General features: G+C 39.1%; 1 pseudogene; it reads right to left on the bottom strand.

Annotated features, from left to right (window-relative positions):
• Positions 1-4,741: 4,741 nt before the first annotated feature.
• On the bottom strand, positions 4,742-5,377 carry LOC123580952 (annotated as a pseudogene).
• Between the last annotated feature and the right edge of the window lie 2,147 nt (positions 5,378-7,524).

Genomic DNA, 7,524 nt, shown 5'->3' with positions numbered 1-7,524 from the left:
AAAAAAGAGTTTACAGAGATAGCAGTGCTGCACAGGATAATTGCTACTGAGTATTTCTTAAATCATTTGTGGAATTGAAAGATGAGATTTATTCTGTCAAGTTCATTCTGTTCAACACTGTTTCCTATTGTTTATGTATAGCAATTGGGTGTAATTGTTTTATCATTTGTAAAATTGTAAAATAAATTAAATCCCCCCCTTTTTTTTTCCAATTTTTCTCTTATCTCTTACATTTAAGCCCTCGGTTCCACTTTATCTGTCATTATAAGGAACAGGGGTTTTGGGGTTTTTTTGTTTTTATTTTTATTATTTTTGTATATAAGAAAGTGCATGAGTGGGGGAGAGGGGCAAAGGGGGAGAGAGACAGAGAGACAGAGAGAGAGAGAGCGCGCATCCCAAATAGGCTCCACGGCCAGAGGCAAGCCTGACATGTGGGTGCAATCCCACAACCCTGGGATCATGACCTGAACTGAAATCAAGAGTTGGATGCTTAACTGACTGGGCCACCTAGGTGCTCCTCATGAGGTCCCTTTTATACCATTCTGCACTTGTAAAGCATTTGCTAGAGAACCATTAACAATGGATAATGAATATAGACCTTATTTGTATTTACATGATTACTTTTTATTTATAAGGATCCATATGTTGTGGGTAATCCTTATTGATTCTTGGGATAAAATAAGGCCTGATGTGAAGCTGTAAGATGGATATGGCAATATTTCAGTTTTACAGATGAGATTGAGAGGTTATGTGATTTGCTGAGGGTCACACAGCTTAGAAGTGAAAGAACCAGGATTTGAATCCAAGTGGCCTGACTTCAGTGTCCACATTCTTACCCATCACATTTTGATGCTGCCTCTTTTTATTTAACGAAATTATTATTTAATGAACACAAATCAAAAGCATAAGTAAGTATATGGGAGGGGTATATAATTTAGACGTTGGGACTGTCTGATAAACTATCCCTGTCCCAAGATAGAGCAATCATCCTCTGTGTCTTCCAAGTCAGTAGCTCTCTCCTAGATGGTGCTGGTTAAACATTGCCAATTCTTGGTCCAAACTCTTCCTATATTTTTTTCATGCAAGTTTGATTACTTTTATGTTAGAATCTGACTTTATGTATCACAAAATCTACTACATTACAGCTATATAAAACTCTCATTATGAGATTCCTATGCAAACATTTGATTGAATTTGGGTGTTTCATTCATCTCTATTAGCAACTACTGAAATATCTTAAGGTTGAAGTTCTGCAGATGGCAAAGTTCATGCATTTCCCATATTTTAAAAACTTTTTTACTAGTGTCCTCTTTATAAGAATAGGAGTTAATTAGACTCCAAATTAAGGGGGCAGCTTAATGATTTCCCCTATTCACTAATTTCAATATGCACAAGCCCATGAAAGAAAAACAATCTTGGATGTAAGAATAAAACTGTTTGATTCATTCTTTTTTTTTTTTAACATTTATTTCTTTATTTTGAGGGAGAGAGAAAGAGACAGACAGACAGACAGCATGGGTGAGGGAGGGGCAGAAGAGAGGAGAAAGAGAATCCCAAACAGGCTCCATGCTGTCATCACAGAGCCAGACCCTGGGCTGGATCTTACGAACCGTGAGATCATGACCTGAGCCGAAATCAAGAGTCAATGCTTAACCACTGAGTCACCCAGGAACCCCAATGTTTGATTCATTCTTAAAACATATATCTCAGTTACTTAGTTGCTTAGTTTCTGAAACTTCAATAAACAAGTTATGTGAAATAATTGAATGCCAATATAGAGCTCATGCTCTCTCTCTCTCTCTCTTTTTTTTTTTTTTTTTTTTTTTTTTTTACTTTTTTGTTTCCAGATTGCTGATTTCTGACTCAATTACCAAAGCAGAAGTTCTCAAGTAAACACAGAGAATACTAGTCCAGGACATGTTCCACAAAAATATGGTCTTTGGATAAGAATTTTGTGTGTCTCTCCCTTGGAGATTGAGAAAATATATCAACATAGTAAAGGATCTGAGAAATCTTACAATAAAGAAAGGAATTTCTATGCGAAAAGACACTGGTAATTTTACATATAACTTCTATTAAGCGTGAAATTATGTTCTACACAACACACTTTGGATAATACTTCAGAACGTAACAAACAGCGCAGAAAAGAAAACATGTAACAGCAGGCAGAAAGGTTGATAATTAATTTATTCAGTGTTCTTTTTCTCATAGATCAAAATATTATCTAATAATATTTTCAAATATAAAAATATTTGAAACATATTCTACAAAGTTTCTATATTAATTTTTACATTAACAATTATTCTTCTTTTTCCCTAAAATATTAATCAGATCATGGCTACATTTTTTTTTTAATTTTTTTTTTCAACGTTTATTTATTTTTGGGACAGAGAGAGACAGAGCATGAACGGGGGAGGGGCAGAGAGAGAGGGAGACACAGAATCGGAAACAAGCTCCAGGCTCTGAGCCATCAGCCCAGAGCCTGACGCGGGGCTCGAACTCCCGGACCGCGAGATCGTGACCTGGCTGAAGTCGGACGCTTAACCAACTGTGCCACCCAGGCGCCCCATGGCTACATTTTTTAAGAGCAGTCTCAGACCTAACTTTATTGCTCATTCTGGGCAATGGGAACAAATTAGTTAGCATGAAGGCATTAACAGCACAAGAAGAAACAAATGCTATGAGGTGCTAATTTGCATTTTCTAGAAACACTCAGTGTATTATAGTAAGCTCTCTGCTGTCTGTCCGGCCCAACTTCCCTACCTCTACCCTCCCAACACCACACAGATGCGCTGTCTATGAGCACATCTGTCAGTGCTGCCAAAATGGAAACATACTCAGTTGGTAGCAGATGTTTCCCAGGAAAGATCGTTCGCTGGAGTTGTTTCACTGTGGGTTCCATGTTAGTTTTCTCCATGATTGGGCATAGGGTCATTGTGTTCAAATAGATCATTTGTCTCTCAGATACAGAACAATAAAGGTAGATGCAAGCTCACCTGTTTGGCATTTACCATGTGCACATAAATAGAAATGTTTCTTAAGTCTCTGCCAAGAAGTCAAATTAAAATATATATATGGGCCTTTAATGTACTCTAAGTCCTTATTTGCTGAGCTCTGCAAAGCTAAAACATAGGTTTAGGTAAAAGAAAACTAAGTATTCTCAGCTTTTCTATGGCCATCACTGTAATGCAATCTTGAGGATTGTTATAATAATTGCCTGTATTCATAGTTCTTAGTGCTACTTTTTATCAATATCCTAGGCATTCGTTTATGTGGCAATTTAATTTTGTAGACACTGATGACATGTTTTTCTTATGTGAGTTTATAAACTCATTTGATATGTATGTATTTGCAAATCTTCATGGTAGGTAAAATCTAAAAATACTTCATCTTATAATGGTTACGCTTATTCAAAATTTATGAAGTAATACTACTTATTAGGCACTCTACTAAACATGAGGTTTCCTTGGAAGAGACATACAAGAAAATAAGTAATCAGATCCTTCGGTAACAACTATTCTATTTCTAGAGTTCCCACAGAGTTCAGGAAGCATAAAGGAGGCCAGGCAGAGGACACAGGCTACATGGGGCATGGTTTATAGTCAGGTGGTAAAATCAAGACAAGCAATACTCCACTAACAAAGAACTAAAGAACACAAACTAGCTGCATTTTCCTTTTTTTTTTTCTTTTTTCTTTTCTTTTCTTTTTTTTTTTTTTAGTAATCTGAACAGTAGTGTCTGAGAAACTATTATCCCATAAAATGGAATTCAATTCCTGCTTATGGACATTATATCATTTTCACCCCCACTCTTAACCAGAATCATTTAAAAATTTTTTTGGGGCGCCTGGGTGGCTTAGTCGGTTAAGCGTCCGACTTCAGCTCAGGTCACGATCTCACGGACTGTGAGTTTGAGCCCCACGTCGGCTCTGGGCTGATGGCTCAGAGCCTGGAGCCTGCTTCCGGTTCTGTGTCTCCCTCTCTCTCTGCCCCTCCCCCGTTCATGCTCTGTCTCTCTCTGTCTCAAAAATAAATAAACGTTAAAAAAAATTAAAAAAAAAATTTTAATGTATATTTTTAAGAGAGTGTGTGAGCAGGGGAGGGGCAGAGAGAAGGAGACACAGAATCCAAAGCAGGCTCCAGGCTCTGAGCTATCAGCACAGAGCCCGACGGGGGGCTCGAACCCACAAACTGTGAGATCATGACCTGAGCCCAAGTCAGATGCTTAACCAACTGAGCCACCTAGGTGCCCCCTAACCAGAACCATTTTTGAATTATAAGTTTAAATAAAACTGAAGTCCTCCCTAAACCAAATACCTACTACCAAGGCCAAATAACTGCAGATCTACTGAAATTATCCACTGAATAAGATTCTCCACTTCCAAATATCTCTGTTAATATTAATATCTACTTTGTTTCCAGCTAGATGGAATGCACCATAAAAAAAAAAAGTCTTGTACTTATCTCCAAGTAATGATTTTTAACAATGATTTATTTTTATCACTTTGATACGTTTCTAAATTATCATGACTTTTAAGTTTGATTTTGGGATGGTCAAAGAATTTGAAAATATACCTGGTCAAACTTTCCAAGATACAGAACGTGAGCCTTCTTTTATTACCTCTCATTCAGTGACCACACCCTCACTTTGCTTCATGGGCTTCTGTTTTTATGTCCTTATCTAAAATGTGTTTCTGAGGATTTTTCTTCAGTCTTCTTCTTCCTTTAATTGTTTTTCCGCCTCACTTGTAAATTTTATTGTTCCTGGAGACAGGAAGGCAGGTTGCCCTCACCCCGTACAGAGAGTGTCCCATGTTCTCACTTCTTCCTGGTGCAGTTGATGGGGAGCTTTGTGTGCCAAGAGAAGGGGAAGGCCCAAGCTTGGGCCAGACACTGACAGACACCACACAGGCCAAGAGCAGGGGGAAGGAGTCCAGGCAGCTGGGGGCCAGGACCTGGTGAATCAGCAAGTTCAGCAGGTTGTAGTCTGCGAAGGACATCTGGTTGCCCGAGATGAAGGCCTGGCCCCCCTGGTTCTGGGACAGTGGGATCTCAAAAAGCTTCATGTGCTCTGGTCATGCCTTTATATACTTCTCCTTGCCTGCCTTGTAGTTGTGTAGATAAAGACAAGGTATTTGCAGCAATGATCCTCCACATTGTCTTTCACCACATACACCAGAGTCATCTCCCACTGGTCTTTCTCATAGAGCCCAAGGGAGCAGCTTTCAGATGGTATTGGATTGGTTCAGGATAAGATCTCCATCCTGAAACTCAGGAAGCTGCCCATACAAACTGGAGGCCTTGAGTGAGTCCTGCAGCCAGGCTTCCTTGGTCACCACTTCTTTCTACCAGCTCTGGCCCTGGCCAGCCAGCAGCATGCCAGTAGCAGAACTCTTCTGTTCTCTTTTTCTTTTTTTTAACTATCTATCTATCTATCTATCTATCTATCTATCTATCTATCTATTTTTGAGATAGAGAGATAGAGAATTCCAAGCAGGCTCTACACTGTCAGCACAGAGCCCTATATAGGGGGTGGGGTGGGGTTTGAACTCACCAACCATGAGACCATGACCTGAGCCAAAATCAAGACTCATTCATATAACCAAATGAGCCACCCAGGCATCCCTTTTCCCTCTTCTTTTATCTCTACACCTCTAGATATCTTACCTATTCTGATGCTTTCTAAACTGGCACATGTATGGATATGTGGGGATAACAAATTTAAAGAATCTATTCAGAGAAAAAATATGCATATCCATGTCATACTCATAATATAGGTTCCCTTTAAAACACAGTTCAAAGTGGTTTTAATGCAAATAGTGTATTGGGAACATGTTCCCAGGGAGTGGAAGTGAGGAAACAGGGTGCCAGAGACAGAATGCTTGTGTCCCTCCAAAATCCATATGTTGAAATCTAATCCTCAATGTAATGGTATTTGGAGGTGGGGACTTTGGGAAGTGATTATGTCATGAGGGTGGAGCCATCATGAATGGGATTAGTCCTTATAGAAGAAGGGCCCCAGAATGCTTCCTGACCTTCTACATCATGTGATTACATAACAAGAAGATGGCTGTCTTTGAACCAGGAGGCAGGCCCTCAGCAGACACCCAATCTGGCGGTGCTTTGTTCTTGGATATCTCACCCTCCAGAACTATGAAAAGTAAAGATGAAAAGTTTATTATTCATAAGCCACATAGTCTATTATATTTTGTTATAGCAGACTGAATAGAGTAAGACATAGGGAAAGCATAACAGGAAAGATGAGAACTATATAAAGATGTGTTTTCAAATTGTTTCTGTGGAGACTGAGTGCTCAGTCCCACCTGGACTGAGGTGGAAATTTAGAAGCATCTCAAAATTCAAGTAATGTAAAGAAGCAATTATGCATCAGACTCTATCCTCCATTGAGAGTTTCTCCATGAGTGATAAACTTCCTGAACTTTTGGTTAGCATAAGTGAATTATCAGGTAGCTCCCACAGATGTCCCAAGGCATGTGCCAGAAAAGCACCCAAGCAGTATGCAAGAAGCAATGCATGCTTAATATTAGGCACAATCTGTGCAGTATTGTTTGCTAAATCAATTACTAGCATGAGACATGAGGCAGGGAAGAAATGAGGCAGTGCACAAGGTATTTAATCTAATGTACCACTTGTATAGGCTGGTAACCTCCATTAATTCCAATCCATAACCAATCCAAATTGTCAGATGGCTATAAGCTTTACAGAAGAGGACTAATTTGGCAACTTTAGTCCTATCATTTGTAAACCATTCCAAATCATAATTGGTATTCATCATCTCCTTCTTAGAATTCCCTCTCTTCAGCTAATGTGGGTTTCTTGTCTAAGAGGTGACCCAAATCTTCAAGGAGTTTGAGCACTTCGTTGACTTATCCATGGTGGACTCTGATTGCTGCAATTTTCCACTCAGATTTATTTCTGAGGACTGAAGCAACAAGAGACACCCCGTGAATCTTCTGGGTCCCAGACATACCTCCTCCTTCCCCATTGTATAGCACCAAATCTATCTCTTTGTCAAGTTTAGGGTCAATTTCCCCTGCCAAAATCATAACTCATTGGCATGAGCAGCCCAACTCAATGAGGTAGTAATCTTAGCTTCAGGTTCAGTGGGATCTTTATTGTGTCTGCTGGAAGAGACATTCCCACATTAGAAATCAAGACTTCTCATCTAACAGAGTCTGAATTGTGAATACCAGAAACAAAGATTTCTAAAATAGACTGACAGGAGTAATAGGAAAAGGAATAGGAAAAGTGCCAATGGTACTTTTATTACTTGATAACAAGACTGGAAGTCTAGATGTTAGGGACACAACATTATATATTGGTCATTAGTTTAATGGATATTACACATCTTAAAAGATAAAATACCAAAACTGCATGGTGTCTTAGCTCTGAGCTGTCATTTTACGGAGGAGTTAAGAGGTCCTTCTATTATCACATTAACACTTTATGATGATACAGTGTGGAGTAAAACAAGTAGAGTCAGTGGTAATGGAAATGCATGCAT

Source organism: Leopardus geoffroyi, chromosome A1, assembly GCF_018350155.1.
Source record: "Leopardus geoffroyi isolate Oge1 chromosome A1, O.geoffroyi_Oge1_pat1.0, whole genome shotgun sequence".
NCBI classification, from domain to species: Eukaryota; Metazoa; Chordata; class Mammalia; order Carnivora; family Felidae; genus Leopardus; species Leopardus geoffroyi.
The sequence above is the reverse complement of the archived record's forward strand: the minus strand, read 5'-3'. Positions and strand labels throughout refer to the sequence as shown.